The sequence below is a fragment of the Calliphora vicina genome, chromosome 1 (genome assembly GCF_958450345.1).
Source record: "Calliphora vicina chromosome 1, idCalVici1.1, whole genome shotgun sequence".
In the NCBI taxonomy this organism is placed as follows: Eukaryota; Metazoa; Arthropoda; class Insecta; order Diptera; family Calliphoridae; genus Calliphora; species Calliphora vicina.
In genome coordinates, this window is record NC_088780.1 from 29,735,665 (window position 1) to 29,760,827 (window position 25,163).

The window sequence follows — 25,163 nt, forward strand, 5'->3', positions numbered from 1 at the left end:
AAATTATGATTTATGTATATTTTTTTCATTCTTTACACTCTGTGTATTAATCTTGGCCATTTTGTTTAATTTCTTTAGAAATCAAAAAGAAAATTCTCTAAGGTTTTGTTGGATTTTATTTAGTTTTTACCATGTTGTGTGTTTTGGTCCTCATAAAAACACTTTGGGTGTTGTCTGCCATTAACAAACGTATGTAAAACACAAGCTCGCATCCTTTTTAAACACAAACTCTAACACCAGCATGTGTCTCAAACCCCTAAACAATAATGATGCGAACAGAATGTACACGAAATAATAATAAAAAAAAACGAAAACAAAAACAAAAGTCAACAAAACAACTATTCTAACGGAAATAACAACTACACTATCATTAGTTTTTTTTTTGTCATGTTTGTGTACGTGTGTGTTTAAGTGTTGTAGTTTTTTTTGGGATATAAAAAATGACAGCTGCTCCATTGTTGTTTAGTTGTGATACCACTTTTACTACAGTTTTTCTGTAACTTTTTTTATACATATTTTTTCTAACAAACATGAAAATAATTTTTATTAATAAAATGTTTGCAAGAAGAGCGTGAGGAAAATTGTGTAATATTTAAATGTGGGAGACGTAGAAATCATCATAAAAAGTTAAAGGAAAAATATGTTGATGTATCATAATCTGAGGCACGATTATCATATTTTCTTAATGATTTCTATAGGAAATGCAAATAGATGTTATATAAACTGTACTCACTTGGTTAGGGGATTTACAGTAAATTGATTAAAGTTGTAAATCTAAAATAATTCTTAAAGTCTACTCATTTTAAAGGCAATCATAGTTTTTCAATATCCTTTATTTGTGTGACTACAACAGATAAAGTTTAAAATTCAAGTGTTTTAACTACAAAATTCAATAATGGTTTTTGAATTTAGCTCAAATTAAGCATTTAAACTTTTTAACTTTGTTTTGTCTGATTTTGCTAGACACAACATAAATATTTAGAATCATGTGTTAAAAAGCACACAAAAAATAAACTAAAATAAAAATTCCATTAAACAAATTTAAAAATGAATAAAACTTTTAAGGTTTTTTTTGTTGCAAACACCTCAAACTTAACTAGTGTATCTAATGTCTACAGTTTTGCAATAGCAAAACTTGTGCGAACACAATTTTCTTAAAATATAATAAAAAAACGAAGTAAAATTTCCAGCACGTTTTTAGTTTTTCTTTACTCTCCACCTAGTTAGCAATTTTGTGTGTCTTTTCCTACAGTTTCACCAGTGTTTTCAAGTCCTGCTAAAGACCAAACTAACAAATCATGTCTAAGATACCAAGTTTTCTGTCTCTCTCTCTAATGCTAAACGAAAACCAAATAAATTTTTTTTCAGCTTTCGATTTTGTTCTTGTTCTTTTCGTCATGTCACAAAAATATGCGTAAAATGTAAAAAATGTGTTACTTGTCATTTTGTCACTTCTTTGACGTGGCTGTTTTATATATTTTTTTTCGCTTGCATATATTCATTTTTTTTACTTTATACTTAAATCATGTTTAACATATAGAACCCTTAAAGCATTTTGTTACATTGTTTTTGTTTTATTTCGTTCAATTTTTTATCAGAAAATTTGTTTTTATCTAAACAGATTTTGTCATATTGTTGCCATAAAACATGTTAGACATTTTATGAGTTTTTTTTTGTGGTAGGAATTGATAGACAAACAGTTGGAAGGAATGATGGTAATAATAAATAGAAGATGGAAAAAATATAACATAAATTCAATCGTATTTTTGACAAAATCACTGGTAAATATTTTCTAACAATAGAAGTTAAACATTATTGGGGGAAAATAACTTTAAATAGAAAAAAATGTGTATAAGAGTTTTATCTATAAAAAAAATTGAGTATAAGAGATTTCCTATAGAAAAAATGGAGTAGAAGAGTTTTTTCTATAAAAAAATTAGTACAAAAGTATTTTTTTTCCATTAAAAATTTTGTATAAGAGTTTTTTCTATAAAACCAATAGCATAAGAGTTTTTCAATAGAAAAAAATGGAGTATAAGAGTTTTTTCTATAGAAAAAAATTAAGTATAATAGTTTTTTCTATAGAAAAAAAATGAGCATAAGAGTTTTTTCCATTAAAAATTGTGTTTAAGAGTTTTTTCTATAGAAAACATTTTTTATAAGAGTTTTTCTCTATTGGACAATTTGTGTATAACAGTTTTTTATAGAAACAATTTTGTATACGAGTGTTTCTATAGAAACAATAGAGTAAAAGAGTATATTCTATAGAACCAATAGTGTATAAGAGTTTGTTTCTATTGAAAAATTTTGTATAAGATTTTTCCTCTAGAAAAACTTGTGTAAAAGAATTTTTGCTAAAGACATAATTTTGTATATGTGTTTTATATAGAAAAAATTATGTGTGGAAGTGTATACGAGTGTTTTCTATAGAACAAATTATTTATAAGAGTTGTTCTATAGAAAAAAATGAGTATAAAAATTTCATTGAAAATTTTGAATAAAAATTTTTCTATAAATGAGTATAAAAACTTCATTAAAAATTATGAATAAAAATTTTTCTATAAAAAAATTGTGTATAAGAGTTTTTTTATATAAAAAACATTATGTATAAGAGTTTTTATTATTGAAAAAGTTGTGTATACGAGTTTTGTTTATAAAAACATATGTATACAAGTATTTCTATAGAAACAATACTGTATAAGAGTTTATTATATAGAAAAATTGTGTATAAGAGATTTTTTCTATAGAAAAATTTGTGTATAAGAGTTTTTTTCTATAGAAAAATTTGCGTATAAGAGTTTTTTCAATAAAAATAGGGTTTTATATAGAATAAATAGAATAAAAAGAGTTTTTTCTATAGAACAAATTGTGTATAAGATGCTTTTTGTATAGAAACAAATTTTATAAGTTTTTTTTCTATAGCAAAATGTTGTATAATTATATAACATTGATTTCTTTTGAAAATCTAGAAACATACTCTCAGACATGCATGACATTTATTATGAGTTTATAAAATATGAAAAGCTCAAACATTTCAGTTTCAAAGAATTTCTTTAATTTGAACTTTCAGAAAATTTTCAATCAAAAGACTTCTTGCCTTCAAACAATAAATTGTCTACTCATTGATGTCATCATACAAATAAATATTTGTTTAAATACTTTTATCATGCTGCAACAATATTAATGTTTAAGTACGTTTGTACATTTGAGCTAATATTTCCCAAAGACAAAGACCATTTTTTTAACATTCTTCATTTCGAAATGAAAACAAAAATGTTTTGAAATATATTGCAAAGATTTTTAACATCTCATCAAAAAATCGAGAGAAAAATGTGGTTGTTTAAAATGAAAAACAATTTTTGATAGAACTCATCGGTATGTGGAAATCACAGGTTGAGCAGAAAAGGTCTTAAAAGGAAAATTTTACCTTAGTAGCTAAAGTGGCAAAATCTTAATGTAGTTTAATTATTCCAAAAATAAATCAATAATTCAGCTGTTTACAATATTTTAATTTCAGTCTAGATAATGTGATGTAGCTGCTGTATTCGTACCATCACTTTTTCCCTTTAATCCCTTTTACACAACTTCCAAATATAATCATGATTTTCTTCTTTTGTATACCAATCAAAACATTTTCATGCTTCATATAATCATAGTTAAAACTACATACTCATACATCATAGATTTTTTTTTTTTTTAATAAAAAAAAAATCACACAAAAAACTAAACTATACATCAAGATAAAAATCTTGGCAAACATAAAAGTAAACAATCTATACAAAAAAAAAATTATATATTGCTAAAAGAAAAACATAAAAAATTATGAAAAAATCCATGATGCATTAAAAAAGTGTAGATGGGAAAAACTATTTTATATGAAAAATATACAAAAAAAAATATATAATGTTTGAAGAAAACGTGATAATAACCAAATCACGTGTTATACAAGGAATTTGAAAGAATAAAGAAAAAACATTATAGTTAAGTATGTATGTCACATCTACTTATGTACTTTTGTCTTGTCATAAAACTTAAGATTGAAAGGGATTTTTGCGACTTTCATTTCTAATAAAATATACATACATACATATAAAAATATGAATTAAAAAACTATTTTCTCTTCAGAAAACATAGAAAGAAACATAATTAATATTATGATACCAGGGGAAGAAAGATGTTGCTTAACATATTCTGTGAAATAAAAATTAACAATATAATATGAAAAGACTGAAAAGTGTTTTTCAAGCAAAAAGGACATATATTTTCATAAATGCCTAAAAGTATGCAACATTTTTTGTATTTATATAACTTCGGCCCCTACTAAGTGGGCGTTCATTGTAAAAAGCTTAAAATTAACTAATTCGATATATTTAATAAAGGATTCTTGTTGTTTGTGTAAAGAAATACAAAACATGTAAAAACCAAATATTTTTTGAAGTTGTCTCACATTTTTGTTCATAGTTTTTTTGCTACTGAACCGATTTATCTGATTTTCAATACCAAACTACTAAGTATATTAATAAACCTTAATATTAAAAAATATTTATTTCCATTTTGTATTTCCTAACCAAAACGTGATTTACACACACAGGCAGACATGGCTAGAACTACATAAATTTTTAAAATTTTGTATGAAAACTATTTTAAAAAACTCTTTTTCATATCTTTATATTTAACACTTTAAATTTTAAAGTTTAACATTTTTTAAAGCTTTTATAAAGGAAATCACCTCAAAAAATGTGTTTAATTTTTTTCTTATTTTTATCAGTCTTATGCTGCAATATTTATTGCCAAGGATTTTTAAACCAACATTTCTATTTTTTTTTTTTTTTTGCTATTTCTCACATTTGGCGATAATTTTTTTTTTCGTTGCCACCACCACCATTACCAAATGCCTTAGTTTAAAATCTCCGCCACCAGTCATCGTCGATAGCAATAGCAACCTCAGCAGCTTATCATCATCTATTTCTATGCTTAAGTATTTAAAAAGATAATATTGTTTTATTGTCTCCTTCTTATTATGCTTTTGTTTGTTGTACATAGAGAATGAAAACAAACAAAAGAATGTGTTTGAAGGAAGAAGACAAGAGAAAAAAACCAAAAAGAAATCGTTTTGTCTAGCAAGGTCGTTAGATGTGTTAAGAAAGATATGAGGAAGTAAGGATACAGGGTTTTTGCTAAACATTTAAAAGGAGAATCCCAACAATTACTAGCAACCAAGAGAATTTAAATTTTTTACATTTTATACTTCATACTTTTTTTCTATCTTCCAAAAAAATCTGACAAATTTTATGAAAGGCCCCACTGTGTACTATTTTCCATATAATTTATTGTGTATTACAGTTTTTTTCTATAGAAAATATTGTGTAGAACTGTGGTTTCTCCAGAAATTATTCTGGAAATATTGTCTGTAACAGTGTTTTCTATAAAAAATATTCCTTATAATAGTTTTTCCAATAGAAAATATTCAGTATAACAGCTTTTCCTATAGAAAATCTTTTGTATAACAGTTTTTCCTCGAGAAATGATTGTATATCATAGTTTTTCTATATAAATTATTGTGTATAACATTGTTTCTATAGAGAATATTGTGTATAACAGTTTTCTTTCGAAAATATAGTGTGTAACTATGTTTTCTTTAGAAAACATTTGGTATAACAGTGTTTTATATAAAACATATTCCGTTTAACAGTTTTTCCAATAGAAAATATTCAGTATAACAGTTTTTTCTATAGAAAACCTTGTGTATAACAGTTTTCCTTGCGAAATGATTGCCCAGAACAGTTTTTCTACATAAATGATTGTGTATAACAGTTTTCTTCAGAAAATATTGTGTGTAACTATGTTTTATTTAGAAAATATTTTGTATAACAGTGATTTTTCTAGATATTATTAAGTATAACAATATTTTCTCTAGAAATTATTGTGTACAACTGTGTTTTCTATAAAAAATATTCCGTATAACAGTTTTTTCAATAGAAAATATTCAGTATAACAGTTTTTTCTATAGAAAACCTTTTGTATAACAGTTTTTTCTCCAGAAATAAATGCCCAGAAGAGTTTCTATATAAATGATTGTGTATAACAGTTTTCTTTAGAAAATATTGTGTATAATAGTGATCTCTCTAAACATTATTACGTATAACAGTATTTTCTCTACAAATTATTGTGTATAACAGTGTTTTCTCTAAAAAATATTCCGTATAACAGTTTTTCCAATAGACAATATTCAGTATAACAGTTTTTTTATAGAAAACATTGTCTTCTACAGAAAATAGTATGTATAACAGTGATCTCTCTAGACATTATTGTGTATAACACTATTTTCTCTAGAAATTATTGTGTACAACTGTGTTTTCTATACAAAATATTCCGTATAACAGTTTTTCCAAAAGAAAATATTCAGTATAACAGTTTTTCTTACAGAAAACCTTGTCTTCTACAGAAAATAATGTGTATAACATTGATTTCTCTAGACAATATTGTGTTTAACAGTATCTTCTCTAGAAATTAATGTGTAAAGCAGTGTTTTTTATATAAAATATTCCGTATAACAGTTTTCCAATAAAAAATATTCAGTATTACAGTTTTTTTTATAGAAAACCTTGTGCATAAAATTTTTTCCTCGAGAAACGATTGCGTATAAGAGTTTTTCTGTGGAAATTATTGTGTATAACAGTTTTTCTATAGAGAATATTGTGTATAACTGTAATTTATTTAGAAAATATTCTGTATAACAATGTTTCTTTAGAAAATATTGTGTATAAAAGTGATTTCTCTAGGAATGATTGTGTGTAAAAGTCTATATAACAGTTATTTCTTTAGGAAATCTTGTCTTTTTTGTCTAATTCATTATTGAGTGCAAGTTTTTCCCCATTTTAAGTTCTTGGAGGGCAAACCCTATATCTAAATCCTTGAGCCCGTCTATACTGTTTGTAGAATTGTGTAAAATCAAATAAACATGAAAACAAAGTGATAACTATGATAACAAATCCACTAAAGCTTAAATCCTTAATAGTGGCTTAACAAAAAGTTGTCTAAAAAAAAAGTAAATTTAAATTTGCTTAAATTTAAAAATTATTTTCAATACAAAAATTAAGGTTTGACCCATATTTTTTTATAACACGTACTAAAGTGTTTTCCCCATTTCTATTGCCACACAAGCCGACAGCCAGAAACTAAAGAAAATTAACAAAAAAAACGATTTTTTTTTTTGTTCTACTAAAGTGGTTTTCCACATTTAACCAATCGATCGATGTGCTGTTGTAGTTTGTAGTTATGGAAGGAAGCCTAGAAAATATATGTATGTAGGCAACAACAAATAAACATATGGTTGGCTGACTCAAATGGTTGGTCGGTTCGTTGGGCTTAAAGGCCCAACTGTTTTGAAATCCTGACTGTTAAGAGTTGGTAGCTATGCACATATATTTTTTGCTTGCCAGCCTAACTGGCTGGCTTTCTATATTATACAAATAATAATACTTAATACTTTTAAGCCTTTAAACATGTTACCGACTTCAATACAGTTTTCCTTAAAAAGCTTCCCCTCTCATACACATGCATAAGTAGTTTTTGGTTGTAGTTGTTGTTAAAATTTGTAAAAATTACGGAATTTCTATTTTTTCCCAACAATTTCTCTCTGATTTCCTAGTTTAAGTGCAATTTTCTTGCTGCTGCTTTATAACAAGCAATTGCCAATGCAATTGAAGAGCTGTTTGTTAAGACCCCAAGATGTGTTATTGCATGTTGGATATAAGGGTCGGTAGAAGTGAAAATATCTTGGTTTTTTGTCTTTTTTCTATTTAGTTTTTTTTTTTTGTATGTATAAAATTATACCAATAGTTAGTTTATTTGACACAGTCCCTGTGGCACGTTTTCATACACATACAATGAATGCATTTTAAATATGCTTGATAGAGATGATCATCATAATGAAGTTGTGGTGTTGTTTGTTGTTTGATAATGATGTTAGACAAACTAAAACTTGCTGCACTATGGCTGCAATGAGGCACAGATGGGTGAAAGAATGAAGTCGGCAATGAATTCTTGAGAATTCCAGAAGTTTCATTTAAAAAAGTATCAAAATGTGTTATTTTTAAAATGGCACACAAGGAAGAAAAATTGTTTTGAAATGGTATTTTGAATATATTATTCTTAACAAAAGAAAACATACCTTGACAAAATTTTAATTTTTAAAGGAAACCTAGATAGAAATTCCCCTTTTAAAAAATTTAATTTTGAAAAAGTACTTTTTTAATACATGATTTTTAAACGGCACTTTTTTTAAAATTTGAAATGTTTTTAAATTTGATTTTAAAATTTTGCTCTTTTTAAAAATCGAGTTTGAAAATAATACTTATTTTTAAACTAAATATTTTAATTATAAGTACTTTTTTAATATTTGATTTCTAAAATATTTTTTTTTAAATGTTAAATGTTTTAAAATTTTAATTTTTCTTTCGCTTTTAAAAAAAACTTATTTTTAAAAAAGTACTTTTTTAATATTTGATTTTTTAAAAAGTACTTTTTGAATACATGATTTTTAAAAGGCACTTTTTTAAAATTTGAAATGTTTTTAAAATGTTGCTCTTTTTAAAAATCGAGTTTGAAAATAATACATATTTTTAAACTAAATATTTTATTTATAAGTACTTTTTTAATATTTGATTTCTGAAATATTTTTTTTTTTTAAATTTTAAATGTTTTAAAATTTTAATTTTTCTTTCACTTTTAAAAAAAAACTTGTTTTTAAAAAAGTACTTTCTTAATATTTGATTTTTAAAAAAGTACTTTTTTAATATTTGATTTTTTAAAAGGTACTTTTTCAATACATGAATTTTAAAAGGACACTATGTATTTTAAAATTCGAAATTTTTTTAATATGAAAAATTGATTTGAAATTGAAAAAGGTACTTTTGCTTAAAATTTAATTTAAAAAAATACATATTTTAAAACTAAATATTTTATTTAGTATTTTTTTAATATTTGATATTTAAATTGTTTTTTTTCAAATTTGAAATGTTTTAAAATTTTACTCTTTTTAAAAATTGAGTTTGAAAAAGGTACTTTTATTATAAAATTTATTTTTGAAAAGTACTATTTCAAATTTATATTTAAAAGAGTTCTTTTTTTAATAAAAAAGTGGATTTTTAATAAAGGTACTTTTTAAATTTGATTTTTAAAAAGGTACTTTTTTTAAAAAAAAGTTGTTATTTAATCAGAAATATTTATACAAATTTGTTATTTTTAAAGTAGCTGTCTTAAAACAAAATTGTTTAAATTTATTTTCCTAATAAAATTTTTAAAAAGGTACTTTTTTAAAAAAAAGTGCGATTTAAATAATTTATTTTAAAAATATGCTTATTGAAACAGTTTCTTTTTTCCAAAATTCAATATGTAAAAAAGTACTCTTTCCAAACTACCGTATATAAAAAATCAATTTTTCAAAAATATATTTTTTTTAAATTTTTAAAAATATACTTTTTCAAGGAGGTACTTTTTCCGAAAAGGTACTTTTCGGAAGAAAGGTACTTTTTCAAAAAAGTATTTTTTAAATATATTTTTTTCTAAAATATGAAAAAACTAATTTTTTCACATCTATATTATGTTTTTGCAAAAATAAAAATATTCAATAATAGCACTCCTTGTCTTCTCTGCCTACTGCTGCTACACATGCTATAAAATTCCAAAATTTGTATGCATGATGACAATGTTTCATTTGTTATTTGTACTCGTATGTATGCCACAATACGAGAGTCTAAAGTCTCAGTTCTGTTCGTTTACACAAACCTTAAGGAATTTTTCTTTCATTCAAACAGAGCCGAGTGACTTTTAGGCTTCAAATGCCTGGAAACTTTATTTATTTTTTTTTTTGTAAGTAGTTTTGGAGAAGACACGAAAATAAAATAAAATGAAAAAAAAAAAACTAAACGAAATCAAATTATTCTTTTATTTTCGTTTAAAATTTTCTTTTCTAAAGGGGACGTTTTTCGTTTTTTCCTTCTACTTATTTAAGCAATTTTTGTGCCAAACAAAATTTGTTGCAAAATTATTTTTGATCTAAATGTTGATTTAGTTGTTTTGGCTAAAGAAAAAAAAAATGAAATAAAAAGAACCGACAAGTTTCTCTTACTATATATTCCAGCATAACCATAAGTACTAAAATAATTTACAAAGTTCATACAATTGTAAATGAAAAATCGTGAGAAATTTAAATTGAATTTATGCCAAAAGAGGAAAAGTTGCTGATTTTTGTCTTTTCTTTATTTTTTTTTTTGAAGTAATAGTGATGAATATGCTAATAATTTGAACAATGAAGCTATGATTTGTAATAACATTTATATGTTTAAAGAATTATGATTTGATTGGTTATTGAATGAATGCATTGAAGTGGTTAAGATTTAGATTTCAACATTTATATATTAGCAGACAGTATTTTTGATTTTTTCACATTTTGTTGAATTTTTAAAAAAAAAACTTTCTATATAATAGAAATTAATTAATAGCTGTTTACGATATAAATAAATTTTATTAAATTATAAAGAAATTAAAATTTTTTTGGCGAATGTTGATAGAATTTATTTTAGTACCACAATTCTTTTAAATTTTAAACCTTTCTGATATTTTGAATAGAAAACTACCACTCTTTTTTGTTGCTTCCTATAGGAAAATGGAAAAATTCTAATATAAAATCATATCGACCACTAACAGCGAAAATATCTTAACCATTAATAAATTCGATGTTTCATTTTTAATTTAAATATATAATTTACCTAACTTGTTGAAATTTTATAGGTGTTCCTGGTACAATATTATAGCAAAAATAATTTTAGCTTAAGTGCCCATCGAGCGTATGTTTACAAAGATACTTCTCTTGTAATGATTGTTGTTATACACTTAATATATGTTCGCTGTTAAGGCTCGATATCTGAAGTTCATAAGCATATTAAGTGTTTAACCTTTCATAATTCATGCTCAATCTTGTGGTATTCACAATCAAGTACAATAAAGGAAATGTAAACCTCAAAATGTTAAGCAAACAAAAATACACCCAACAGACTTTTTAGTTCGATCTCAAACTGAGAAACTAAAAAGTTCCATAAACTATTTATCTCAATTTAAGTGGACTGTCTTGCAAAAGTGTTATTCATATTCACACAAATTTATTTAAACATTTGGGTAATAGCTAGATTTTATATCTTATATGAAATGAGCAAATGTTTACTGGGTTATTTACTGCCTGAAAATCCTTACAAACAAAATAACAACTGCTTGCGGTTTATTTCCCCAACATGTAAATAAACAAATAGCAATACAATAGTAAGTAAACACAAACACCTGGAAAACAGTGGGGCAAAAAAAATATGAGAACTGAAATATTTTTTTTTTTAAATGTCTACATTCCTATAAAAACGTTCAATACAAAGTATATAATGAATATTCAGTAGTTATATATTAGCATTTTAAATCATTATTTTAATTTGAGGCAACTAATTACTTCAAACGCTTACAAATAAGCAGTTGAATAGGTCATTACTTAAATAACTATTTACATTTAACGACTAAAATAAATCCCTGATCGTGATGTTATTTCAGCATAAACCGAAAAACAGGTTAGTGCTGGTTCACACACGTCAAGTTTACTTAAGTAAGTCTTGAGTTTAAATTCTCTGCGATTTGTTAAGTTTTTCCTAACCAATTTGCCACGTAAAAAACATAAGGGGGACACGTTATATATCAGTGGATAGAGGATTTTGTCTACTTTTAAAAAATGTATATAACTTTTGACAACTAAAAAATTCATGGAATAGAATTTTCTATTTAAAATGAAAAAATAAAAACAAATTTTGAAATTTACTATCACAAAATCCCGCAATTCCCAAAAATTTGTTGAAAAATCCCAAAAATAGAAATTTTTAGTTTTTTGGCTATAATATCCATACCAGGGGCGGTGTTATCGGAAACCTTTACAAAATAATTAAAAACATATTGGACCATCTAAAATCGGTTACTATATTTTGATATCGAATATGCGATTTGAAAATTTCTGCCCTAAATTTGAATTTTACATAAAAATTAGGCATTTTTTGAATGGACCGGATCCCGTCGGTATCAAAAATTATAAATGTTTTTTGCATTTAAAATATTTGGCGGAAAGTTAGCTTTTCAAAAAGTTCAAACTCATTATACATTGTCTTAGAAATTTTTTAGATAACTTAAAAAGAATAAAAGTACTTTTTTCCCCAAAAAAATTGCGAAAAATCGCCTTTTTTAATTTTTTTAAATTCAAATGCATGTAACTTTGGACTTAGCCATGATTTTTAAACACTTCTTTCTTTATTTGATATATATATATATCTATTGTTAATCTTATAAAAGAAAAATGGATAAAATCGGTCACCAAAAAACTGGAGTAGGGTGGGTAAAAATGTTGAAAATTAAATTTTTAAATGCGAATATCTCCTAAGCTATAAGAGATAATTGATAGCTACGGCGAGGTTTTACGTAGTGCTCGACGAGGAGATTCTATGTGTGTAATTTTTTTAAATCGGAACACAAACGATGAAATAGGATCATTTTAAAAATTGAACATACCCGAGTTGTCCTACTTTGGAAACCCCTGGTCCCGCTCCTGGTGGGCTCATGAGGTCCAAATTCAAAACTGCACTTCCTCTTTGCGCGTGTGAAATTTCATTCAAATCGGCATAAGGGTTTAGAAGTTACAGATTTATTTCCCTCTTTTTTTATTCTCATACCACTGTGTGCCACTGTGCACTGCTTCGATATTGACATTTGAAAGGCCTAATTTTGGACGACTCTTAAATTTTTCAATAACTCTCTTCACAGTTGATGAAATCTAATCGATATTCCAAAAATATTTCAAACAAAACTTTCCAACTATGGCCACCAAACTTTAATTCGTTTTGAAATATTGTTCGACCATGAAAACGAATTGATCTCTCATATTTTATTACTTTTTTTGGAACACCCTTTAGATGTATTTAAATCATTTACTTCACCTTCACATCTCCAGCATATACATATTTACATGTCACTTCATTTATGCACATAAATACAATCGTGCAGTCAAAAAGTAAATACCAAGTTCATGTGTAAACTATAACAAATAGTATTTATTTTTCACTGTATATTTTATTTATTTAAAAAACATTTCTTTTTTAACTTAATTCTTTTACGATGACAAACTTTTTGCCTTGATTTTTGGGATTTTGGTTTTGTTGAACTGAAAGCAAAATATACACAGAAGTTATTTTTTATTTTTTTTAAGGAACTCTGCCTTCAGGAATTTTGTTGTGTAAGGAAAAAGCCAACAAATACAAATAAACAAATTTATTTAAACAAATAACTAACAGGATATTGTGTGTTATTTTACAATAACATAAAAAAAACAGGAAGATATAACAACTGAAAAAAACTCAAATAATTGAGAAAAACAGACAGGAAGGTAGACAAAAATAAAAGGATAAATTTAAGGAAATTGAAAATAAATATTATAAATTTTTGCAAGCAAGGAAATTTACATTAGCAACATATTAAATTACAGAAAACAAAAAATTGAAACAAAGTTTTATATAAATTTCGACAGAGGTGAATATTCTTGCTTAAAAGAAATATTTGAACTTGAAAAGACATTTACTGCTTAATTTGTTTAATATTTTATAAATTTCTTACCTAAAGTTGTTGATCCTTGAATGCAATTTCAACAACATGTTCCTAACAACTACTGGGTTTCCATAATTTAGTTTTTCTATTGCCCCATTTAAATAATGTCCTTCTCATTGAAATGTAATCCTCCAACTTTTCTCACTAAAAAAATAAACATTTTCTTCATTGTCATTGTTGTTCAAAACAATACTAAATAAATGCATATAATAAGAATGAATTTCCAGTAAATTAGTGAACATATAACCAAACATTCACTCATTTTTAGCTCATTTCAGTCCTTAACTTCTGTAGTTTTCAAAACACAAATCCTCGAAAGAAGCATATTGCTTACATGTGTGCGTGTAATAATCAGATGACTCTTTGGTTTATTCGACTAATGTTTTTTAACTTGATGTTGCTGCTGTCGTTTGGCAACATTAGCATCACAACTCGCATACAACATTTATAATAGGAAAAGTTTTATTAATGTTTGCATATCAATTTTTGTGGTAGTTTTGTTGCTTAAACACACACATATTAAACTTGTATAAACAAAGAGTAAACAACACATTCACTCATATACTGAACTTTGTTATTAAAAAAGGAAGAGAGAGATAACTGTAATATTAACATGTGTATATAAGTATTAGAGTGACAATCAGTTGTATGGAAAAAAATTTTTGTTAAAATTTTGAAGAGTGCCGGGTGGAATATTGTGACACTAGGCCTAAATGTTAAGTGCTGAAAATTTGAGCCAAATCGGGCAACGATTTCTGGACGCGCATCGAGGTCAAAGTTCAGATATATGCAAAATTTTACTGTTAATATGGAATAAATAGGTGAAACTCGTTAACTTTCTGCATTGTTTTCTGGAAATATGTAGATTTATTTATATTAATGAATATTACATTAAAAAAAAAGTTTTGGAAATTAACCCTGTATCTCCTTTGGTTCAAAATGACCCAATACTGTATTATCGCCAAAATTAGAGAAAAATGCAAATTTTTCAGTTTTTGAAAAAATTTTGCTACTAAATAAATACTTTTGCAATTGAATGTAAAAGAATCGAAATATGTACGTAATTATCGTTGTAATGAGATATAAATGACAAAATTTGATTAAAAAATTTCAAAGTTATTACAAATTCGCCAGACCATTAACGTGTTTCAGGCCAATTGAACAAAAAATTTAGGAAAAAAATTAAGATATTTCGAGAAAAATTAAAATAAAAGCTCATTTTTACTTAAAATATGTCCATATTTACTTGTATATGAGTTTTTGTCTTCGTAGGATATCGTTAACCTATTCGCAGGTAAGGCCAAAAAAAATAATTTTTTTTAACGGCTGTTTCAAAACTCCATTTTCAAATTTTTAAAAATTTTGTTAAACAAATTTCAGATTTTTTCGATCATCACATTGGGGTTTATTGAGATCAAAATAGGGAATAAAAATATGAAAAAATTATATCAATACCTCTTACAGTTTTTCCGTACCTGCGATTTAAATTTAGCGCTTTTCAAGAAAAACTAATTTTTTGTCCATATTTAGGCGAATGAGTCCAATTTCCATACTGTTATAAATTTTAAGTAAAACCTATTCATAATATTATAGTCCTTGTAATTTTAAATATGTTCTGAAAGTTTTACTAAAATCGGAAAACGATAACCTTTGAATCGTGAAGGTCAAAGGTCAAATTTTTCAATATTTGGAATTTTTCATGGAGAGATAGCGAAATGTTATATATTTTTGGGCCGATTTTCATGAAACTTGAGGAAAATATATATTGGTGTCTAGCATTTACAACAACAGTGCAAAAATGGATTTTAACCTTTAAGAGGACTTGGGGTCAAAATGGTTGTGTTTTTCGTGATTTTAAAAGTTGAGGGTAATTTGAACCCCAAGTGCTGCTAAGGGTTAATTTCCATTTTTGTGCTGTTATTTTAAATTCTGGACTTTATGTTATATTTTCCTTAAGTTGCATTAAAATCGGCCCAAAAATATATAACATTTCGCTATCTTTTCATTAGAAATTCCAAATATTGAAAAATTTGACCTTTGACCTTCACGATTTAAAGGTTATCGTTTTCCGATTTTAGTAAAACTTTCAGAACATATTTAAAATTACAAGGACTATAATATTATGAATAGGTTTTACTTAAAATTTATAACAGTATGGAAATTGGACTCATTCGCCTAAATATGGACAAAAAATTAGTTTTTCTTGAAAAGCGCTAAATTTAAATCGCAGGTACGGAAAAACTGTAAGAGGTATTGATATAATTTTTTCATATTTTTATTCCCTATTTTGATCTCAATAAACCCCAATGTGATGATCGAAAAAATCTGAAATTTGTTTAACAAAATTTTTAAAAATTTGAAAATGGAGTTTTGAAACAGCCGTTAAAAAAAATTATTTTTTTTGGCCTTACCTGCGAATAGGTTAACGGTATCCTACGAAGACAAAAACTCATATACAAGTAAATATGGACATATTTTAAGTAAAAATGAGCTTTTATTTTAATTTTTCTCGAAATATCTTAATTTTTTTCCTAAATTTTTTGTTCAAGTGGCCTTAAACACGTTAATGGTCTGGCGAATTTGTAATAACTTTAAAATTTTTTAATCAAATTTTGTTATTTATTTCTCATTACAACGATAATTACGTACATATTTCGATTCTTTTGCATTCAATTGCAAAAGTATTTATTTAGTAGCAAAATTTTTTCAAAAACTGAAAAATTTGCATTTTTCTCTAATTTTGGCGATAATACAGTTTTTGGGTCATTTTGAACCAAAGGAGATACAGGGTTAATTTCCAAAATTTTTTTTTTAATGTAATATTCATTAATATAAATAAATTTACATATTTCTAGAAAACAATGCAGAAAGTTAACGAGTTTCACCTATTTATTACATATTAACAGTAAAATTTTGCATATATCTGAACTTTGACCTCGATGCGCGTCCAGAAATCGTTGCCCGATTTGGCTTAAATTTTCAGCACTTAACATTTAGGCCTAGTGTCACAATATTCCACCCGGCACTCTTTGAAATCTAAAAAAAAAAATCGGCTGTCACTCTAATAAGTATATTAGTCAGGCACCATTTGTAAGAGAGCGAAAAAGTTTTTTTTAAAGAGACCATCTCAAAGCCTTTATATTCAAAAATTATGTTATCGATATGCAAATTGAGCAACGTTATCATTGAATTTTGAATAAGATTAAAATAAATGTTCAATTATACGATCTAGGGGCAAATTCTGATCACCAAACGGAGAGAGTACATAATCTGGAAATATCTCATGCAGTAATTGAATTGTTTCATGGGCTCCATGATCTTTGAATTTTTCGTGAACTTCAAATAACCTAATAAAATATAATCCAATGGTGTTAAATCACATGATTTTGCGACCAATTCTGACCACACGAGCGCGAGAGTTTATGACCTGGAAATATCACCGCCCCTTTTGATCAACGAAACGTGAGAGCACACGACCAATGATAAATCTCATGCATGCAAAAATCACGGGCTACATGCCAATGGTGTTAAAATATATGATCGACCAATTCTGATCAGCAAACGGAGAGAGTACACAATCTGGAAATATCTCATGCATTAACTGAATTGTTTCATGGACTGCATGGTATAATCCAATATAATAAAAGTCGCTGCCTGACCAACCTGACCACCATGATCTTTAAATATTTGGTGAACTTCAAATAACCTAATAAAATGAAATCCAATGGTATTAAATCACATGATCCTGGAAATATCACCGCCCCTTTTGATCACCGACCCGAAACGTGATCATGGGCTACATGCTTTGTTGCAACCACAATTCAGATAGAAAGAACTGTATGAGGATGCCTCCAACCCAAAATAAGCACCAAAAAATGATGCATTTATTTTTTCACAATCAGATTTGGATTCCCTGAATCACAAAGCAAGAATTTTGACTAACAAAGCCATCAAGACTTCAACGTTGTGATGCAGTTTTTGTTTCCATCCGGAGTATGCTTAGACTATTCAGGTTCTTGAAAGGTCTGCTTGCTTTACCACAGATTTGTATTGTATCTTTGGAATATGCTTGTTAATGGGCGAAGCTTCTAATAGTGGATTTGACGATTCAAAGGTTTGGTTCCTTTGAAATCTTCTTTACAATGCAAGGAGTTGAATTCATTGGCTCTATAAGTTAGGACTACCTATTGAGTACAATCCATCGAGATAAATGCTTCGGCTCTCTGTCGGCTAACTAATTATTATCGGTAAATTTGGCTATGGATGCAATCCGAGGAGATAAAATGTTCAGCTCTCAACTACATGTTATTGGCTATGTCTAGCTAATGAGTACAATCCGACGAGATAAATGCTTCGGCTCTCGGTCGTCTAACTACTTATTATCGGTATATGGTTTTTGAAAGACCAGTGTATTTAGCCTGTTGAATTGATCCAATCTCTTGAATTTTTTCAATTACTCTCTTCACAATCGACGAAGTATCGACTGTATCAGCCTTAATGAACCCCAAATCTGGCAATTTTGACGATTAATAAAGTCATTAAGGCAAAAAGGAGCTTCTGGGAAAAATTTGACACGTAAAATCACCATCTATTTCTTGATTTTAAATTCCACTCAGCGACCTCTCTTAACTGTAGATAAAGTTTCAGTTATTGTGTGTATTGAACTTTGTAACCATGGAGACTCAGATCTTTATTGATTAAAAAAAGTGTTTGTTCCAGGACTTTCACCAGCACACTCACGCACTGCTTCGATGTTAACATTTTATTGCCATGTTTTTGGACTTCCAGAGGGTTTAGGTTCACTAAATGCTCCAATCTTCCTTTTTCCTTTTCACAGTTGACGAAGTGAAATTATTTCCACCAAATGTCCACGAAATTTTCGAATTTTGACAATACTACCATCAAAGAAAAAAAAGTGCTTCAAGTCTTGGTACTAAATTCCATTCAGCGAATCTCTCTTCACTGTTAATAAGGTTTCAGTTTTTAATTCTAAGCATGAAGACTCAGATCTTCAGTGATTTAAATTTCAATTCTTGTCCACGTTACAGTATCGATGTTCCAGGACTTTCACCAACACTCTCAAGCACTGCTTCCATGTTAACATTTTATCGTCTTGTTTTTGGATGTACAGTGTGTTTTGGAAAAAAGTACTAAATTCCATTCAGTGAACTCTCTTCACTGTTAAGAAGGTTTCAGTTCTTGAATCTATTTAACTCTCGAAGAATTTCCGTTTTTAGGGTCTCACCTAATATAAACATATTTGAGATTTTATGTGTGTTAAAGTTTAAAAAACCTCATAAGCTCTTCTACATATATATATTGAGAAGACAAAATGTTTTGGGGAAAAGAGTCTAGAAAGAAAAACAAACATTAAGTATTTTGTGGTGGTCTATAAGAAAAACAAACGCAGACATATCTGTTGTATAGAGAAGTTAAGAATGCGGAATGATGTGAACATAATTTTGAATTGTTTTTACTTGATTTTGTGGTTCATTAAAAAGGTCTTGATTTTTGTGTCTTATACTTGTCTGACGTAATCTTAGATTATGGGGGGAGTTTTACATTTTATAAAGGATAAAGGAAATGAGTAAAGGACCTAAAATTATGGTTTCGTGAGGCTTACAGTTTCATTGATTTAAGAACAATGTTCTTTGGTATAGATGAGTAATATTCTTACCTTTAAAAAGTTTTAAAAAAATGGAGCTGTAAAAAACACATACAAAAAATTTTGTAATAATTTCCAATACAAGGAGAAAGTTGGACTATTTTTTACACGTTTTCCTAAAATGTTTTACTTACCTTTTGCTATGCAACTCTCCTTATATAAAAATTTGTTGTTTGTCTCACAAAAAGTTGACAATGATGACGTTTGTTATGATGCTGTTATAAATTGACAACAAGTGCGCGAATTTATAATAAAATAGTGGTTTCATGAGCATACAAACATATAAATGCACACAAATATATACGAAAAATACATACAGACACATAAATCAGTTTCCTATTGTGGTAAACAACAGCCATAAATCTCAAATTGTGCATATGTTTATGTATGTATATGTTAATTAGGGTGACATTTATGTAAGAAAAACAAATATTAAGGTTTTCATTTAATTGGAAATAAAGAGATTACTAGAAAAACATGTTTGATCCCAAGCCATTTTTATATTTAGCAATCAAAAGATATAAAAATAAAACATTTATGTTGAATAAACTAGTATTTGTGAATAATTTTTATAGCTGCCTAAAAGTATGCAATTTTTTGTAAGTAAAATCTAAGCAAAGCTTGAAATTTCAAGGAAATATGTTAGTAATTGTAGGAATAAAGTAATAAATTTCTAGAATATTCCCGAAAAATTTTCAAATCAAGATACAGAATGAGTTTTATAAATAAATTGTTATAGAGTTGAATATCATTTTATAGGTTACAAAATAAAATAAGAGCAAACGCAACCAATCACTACTTTTTCATGATTTATAACATACGTAACTCATATTAAGGGGGCATTCGAATAAAATTTACTATAAAACAATTAATCGCCTAGATAAATACCAAAAACATCTTGAGTTATATAGGAAATCTTTAAAAATATTAAATTTTTTCGACAATCTAAATAGATAAATCAATTATTTCAGTTTTGTATTTTTAGAAACAAGCCAGCTTTTCACAGAGGTTTCTATTATAGTTTACTTTATAGCTGCTTAAAAGTATGCCACTTCTTTGTAAATATCATGGAAATAAGTTAGTAATTCTAGGAATTACTAACTCGAAATACTTTCGGATCAAATTTAAACAAAAAATTATAAAATATATGATTATAGAAAACATAAGTAGTTGTCTTAATACAATTTTATTTTTATAAAATAAGATTGAGAATAAAATCATATATTTCTCATGATTTTAAAGATATCAAACTTATTAACCAGGATTCTAAATAAAATAATACAATTGTATTGTCTCTATGAAATTGGAAAAACTTATAAAACACAAAATTCTTCAAAATTTCAATCAACTTCAATCCCAAAGATTTTAGGACAATGACAATCATTCCGTATACATATCATTAATTTATTTTTCAACCTAATCGATATCGCTGATCCCAAACTATTACTAATTATCACAAACTGTTTATAAATTTTTTAGTTTTTCAATACAAATTTAAAATTTGTGTAAAAATTTGTAATAATTTTTAAAAGTTTTTTGTTATTGAACAGACCAATTGTATAACGACGAATTATATAAGAAGAACAATGACAACGTTTCTGTACACAAATAATTTATTTTTGTTTCGTATTTTATTTCTACATTTCTATGGTTCATAACTTTTTGTCTACTTAATCGATTTTGCTGATCTTCAATCTCAAACTTTCTAGGACCATGACAACCATTCTGTATACTAATCATGCATTTTTGGTTCGTATTTTACAATTCAGCTTGATTTCTACAGACTTAAAATTTCTTAACAAACAAAAATATTTTAAAATCTTCAACATTTTGTTTTAATTTTTATTTAATTATCACCCTAATATTTGTTGTTGTAACCATGTTTTTAAACTAATAATGAAATGTATTCATTATTCTCTTAAACATACAAACTTTAATAATAGTTTTAATTATATAAGTTTATAAGACAAACAATAACAAAAACAAAATTACCCCAAAAACATGAAAATAAACAAAGTATTTTATTAAAATGTTTCTTTGTTTGAGTTTTCCAAAAAAGCAAGGATTTTGTATACATTTCCATTTGATTAACTGGAAAGTTTTCAATAACATTTTAAATTCTTAACCAATAAACCTACAAATCCTTACAGAAAAGAACCAAAATAAACATGTGAACAACTGAAATGATGTTAAGTTTAGTTTAAGAAACATTTTACAATTTTATTGCTTGTTAAAATAGCATTTAGAAATATGTATTGTGATTTGTAAGTTATAAGAAAACATAAGTAGATTAAAGTCTGTTGAGTTATAAAAATCCTATTGTTCTGAAAATAAAATTAAAGGATTAAAATCTGCATTCCCTATAGTTTGCTGGTCGCGTGAAGCATTCAATTATGTTTTGAAGCAGTGGTCGGCTCTCATAACTACCAGGGGTCGAACGTAATTCACAATTCTGATGTACACAGCATGAATGTTCGCATACATATTCGTAAAATTATCAATAGGGAAACAAATTGGAGAAAACATATTCAGAAATATAATTTTTTCAACATTACAATACAGTTTCTGATGTGGCATGCTCCGTTTGTGCCGATCACTGTTCGAAATTAAGTTTATATTTAATTCAGCGATCGGCGAATACAAGGCCAAGAGCTATTTTTGTTCTCTTGCTTTAACTCGTTCATAAATGCACACATAGTATGAAAATTAGTTAATCTCGCACGATCATGCTACTTAGACTTGTTGCTTTCTCTTGCAGGACAAGATCATCCACAAATTATAGTTGTATCTCTAAATCTATAACTGATTTAAACTTATTCATTATTCAATATGCTTTACATAATAACAATTCCTTGCATTTAAAATTCCATTTCACCTCTCAAAGATCTTCTTCCCTCCCTACTTAATTAAAACAATACTCAACAACCAATTTATATTTTCATTTAATTAATTAATAATACTCATACGTCACCCTTGAACATACAGATCATTAAACACGACCACGTTTTTTGTTCTCTTTTCTTTCACCATTTTTATTAAAATATGTATTGCAATTTCATTTTGCAAATGAAATAAAAGATTTTTTTTTATTAAAATTCATTTACGTTTTTTCTGTTTGCCCTCTATTCATTATAAATTGTATATGTAAATAAAAAATAATAATACAAATAATCATTGCATAAATAAACAATAAATTTTGCAAAGAAGTGAGATTTATTTTATAAAATTTCAATGCATTTTACGTAAATGACTGGCTAGATTTTCCCTTTTTAATGGTTCTTATAGGGTTTGTTATTTCATTGCTTAAATATGCAAAAATAAATACGACCAATGTGAAAAAAAAACATTGAAAAATAAAACAGATACCAACAATTATTTTCAATTAATAGTGACAGTTTTAAATAAATACTATTAAAATAGTGAGACACAGAGAGAGTGGGTATAAATACTCATGCACGTGGTGCGACAGTGGGGTTGATAAAAAATTAATTTGCTAAGACTTAATATACCAACTTATCAAAATCCTTTTTGTTGTGATAAAAATTTAAGTTTTATTAAAAAAAATATAAGAAACTGCTCCTTATAATTGTTTTTCGAGAATATTCCAGGATTTTGTATTCTGCCAAAATGATAATTACAAAAGAAGTGCATAGTTTTAGGCATTTATGAAAATTTCTTAATATTTTAAGCAGCTTTCCCAAATATTTCCTTTGTCTCTCCCACTGTTTAGTGTTATCATATGATATTCTCTATGAAAGCTTTATTGTGTTATTAAGCATTTCAATACTTTTTATAGATTGCGATGTATATACTCATACATATAAATCAATTTTAGTATTGCGGTTTTACTTTATTGAGGTTGTGTTTTCCAATTTTTAATTTTTTTTTTGTTTTATTTTCCACGGTATATTTTTAATTTATGTGGTTTAACAAAAAAACAAAATAATCGAATATAACAACAACGAAAACAATTTAACATGTAAAAATATTAATAATTTATTTATGAAATCTATCTGTATATACATACACATTAACAAATAAATTTATATAGAAATATCGATATTGCCCCTGTTGAGTCTAAAGTGTTAATTAAATTGTTTAATTTTTCATATTTTTTTTGTTTCCCATTAGGCTCTTTACATATTTCATGGCTATTTATTTTTAATCAAAATATATGTATAGAATTTTAAATCACATACTCAGAATTTTTTTGAAATTAAAAACATATTCATATTTATTTTAATTAATTACAAAAAAATCATATGAAATGTTTATTAAAACATCATAAATATAATTGAAAAAATATGAGTTTATTACTTTATTTTTTGATAAAAATACAAAAAACATTTTTTTATTATAACTCGGCTTTATTTACAAAACTTAATCAAGTTATAACAAATATATTTATACAACTACTTTTTGTTTGTGATTTTTTGTTGTGGAGATGATGATATTCAGTTTGATTAATTGTTTAAAAAAAATATAGAAATATGTAAAATGAAATTTTATAGTACTTTATTTCTAGGAATTTTTATGTAAATGTAGATTTTTTATTGATAAATTTGCTACTTGTATTTAATAAAAAAAATATATAGAATTTTACCTTAAAATAGCAAAACATAAAACCTGCGAACTACTAAGCCAATTATTATAAATTTCTTGATTTGAATAAAGCAGGAGTTAGGCTTTTAGAAAATTATTTACAGAGATATCAGATTTATGCACAGTGGCTACTAAAGTCTGCCAATATTGTGCATCTCGGATTTGCACAACTTTTCAGAGCTTTTTCTGAAATATAAATATGGCAGCAGTTAAACTTTCAGATATTTTTGCAGATATGCCAATTTTTTAGAGAGAATGAAGATGACAATCTTTTGTATATATGTTCAACTCTCAGAATAGAGAAGCTCCGAAATTGTGCCCTAAATTTACACAAGATTTTAATTAAATTTAAAACACAGAATAGGGTTATGATTGAAATAAAAATTCCCATTAAAAATGTTTCTGAATGATGTTGATGCAACATTGAATTTGCTCCTTAAATGCACGGAAACGTAGGATTGTAGTCATGGACATTTGTCTTCAAATAGCCTCATAAAAATTAAAGTAATATTGTTAAATCACACTATCTAGGGGGCAATTCTGATCACTGTAACTGATTTGATTCTCGATGAATAAGCCAGTTTTTTCTGATAGCGCACATGTAATACACACTTCTTTAGCAGCTTCATTTTCGAAGAAATTAGCACTAATGATGGCTTCATTTCAAAATCCGCAAGAAACAGTAACACGTTGAGGATACATTTGATTGTTTATGTGGGTTATCTGAAGCTTAAATGCAGCAATTTTCAAATATGCGACAATTTGATAAAAAATGTTCGTAATGTATAAATTAGTTTGAAAGCTAATCTAAATAAAATTTGCAGAAAAAAACAAACGAAATAGTTGTGCAGGTGAGACATTCACCAATTCTATTCAATTCTAGTTGGGTATACCCCCACCTCCTCTACCAATCCGGCTCTACCAATCAAAAATTTGTTCTCCATTTTGTTTCCACCACAGCAGCTTGGGTAGATAAGACACTAAAAGTAGTATCAGCCAAAGTTAATAGAGGTATGACGTCATCAGAATTAAAATCACCATCAAATTTTGACTGATGCCCCGAAGGTAAGTCACCGAGCACCAGCTTGCTGTTCATAATTCTCTTCTTCGTCGGATTTTAGGTCAATTTCACCATCCCAAAGTATACTTTCCAACAAAATATCTTCTATATCATGTTCATTGCACTCTGTTCAGTACACTCGGAATCCTTACA

The 25,163-nt window shown here is 26.7% G+C and overlaps 1 protein-coding gene across 1 annotated transcript in view; it reads left to right on the plus strand.

Moving 5' to 3' along the window:
• Nucleotides 1-25,163, plus strand: part of LOC135963097 (protein couch potato-like) — a 115,103-nt gene that overhangs the window by 20,338 nt on the left and 69,602 nt on the right. The window lies entirely within an intron of this gene.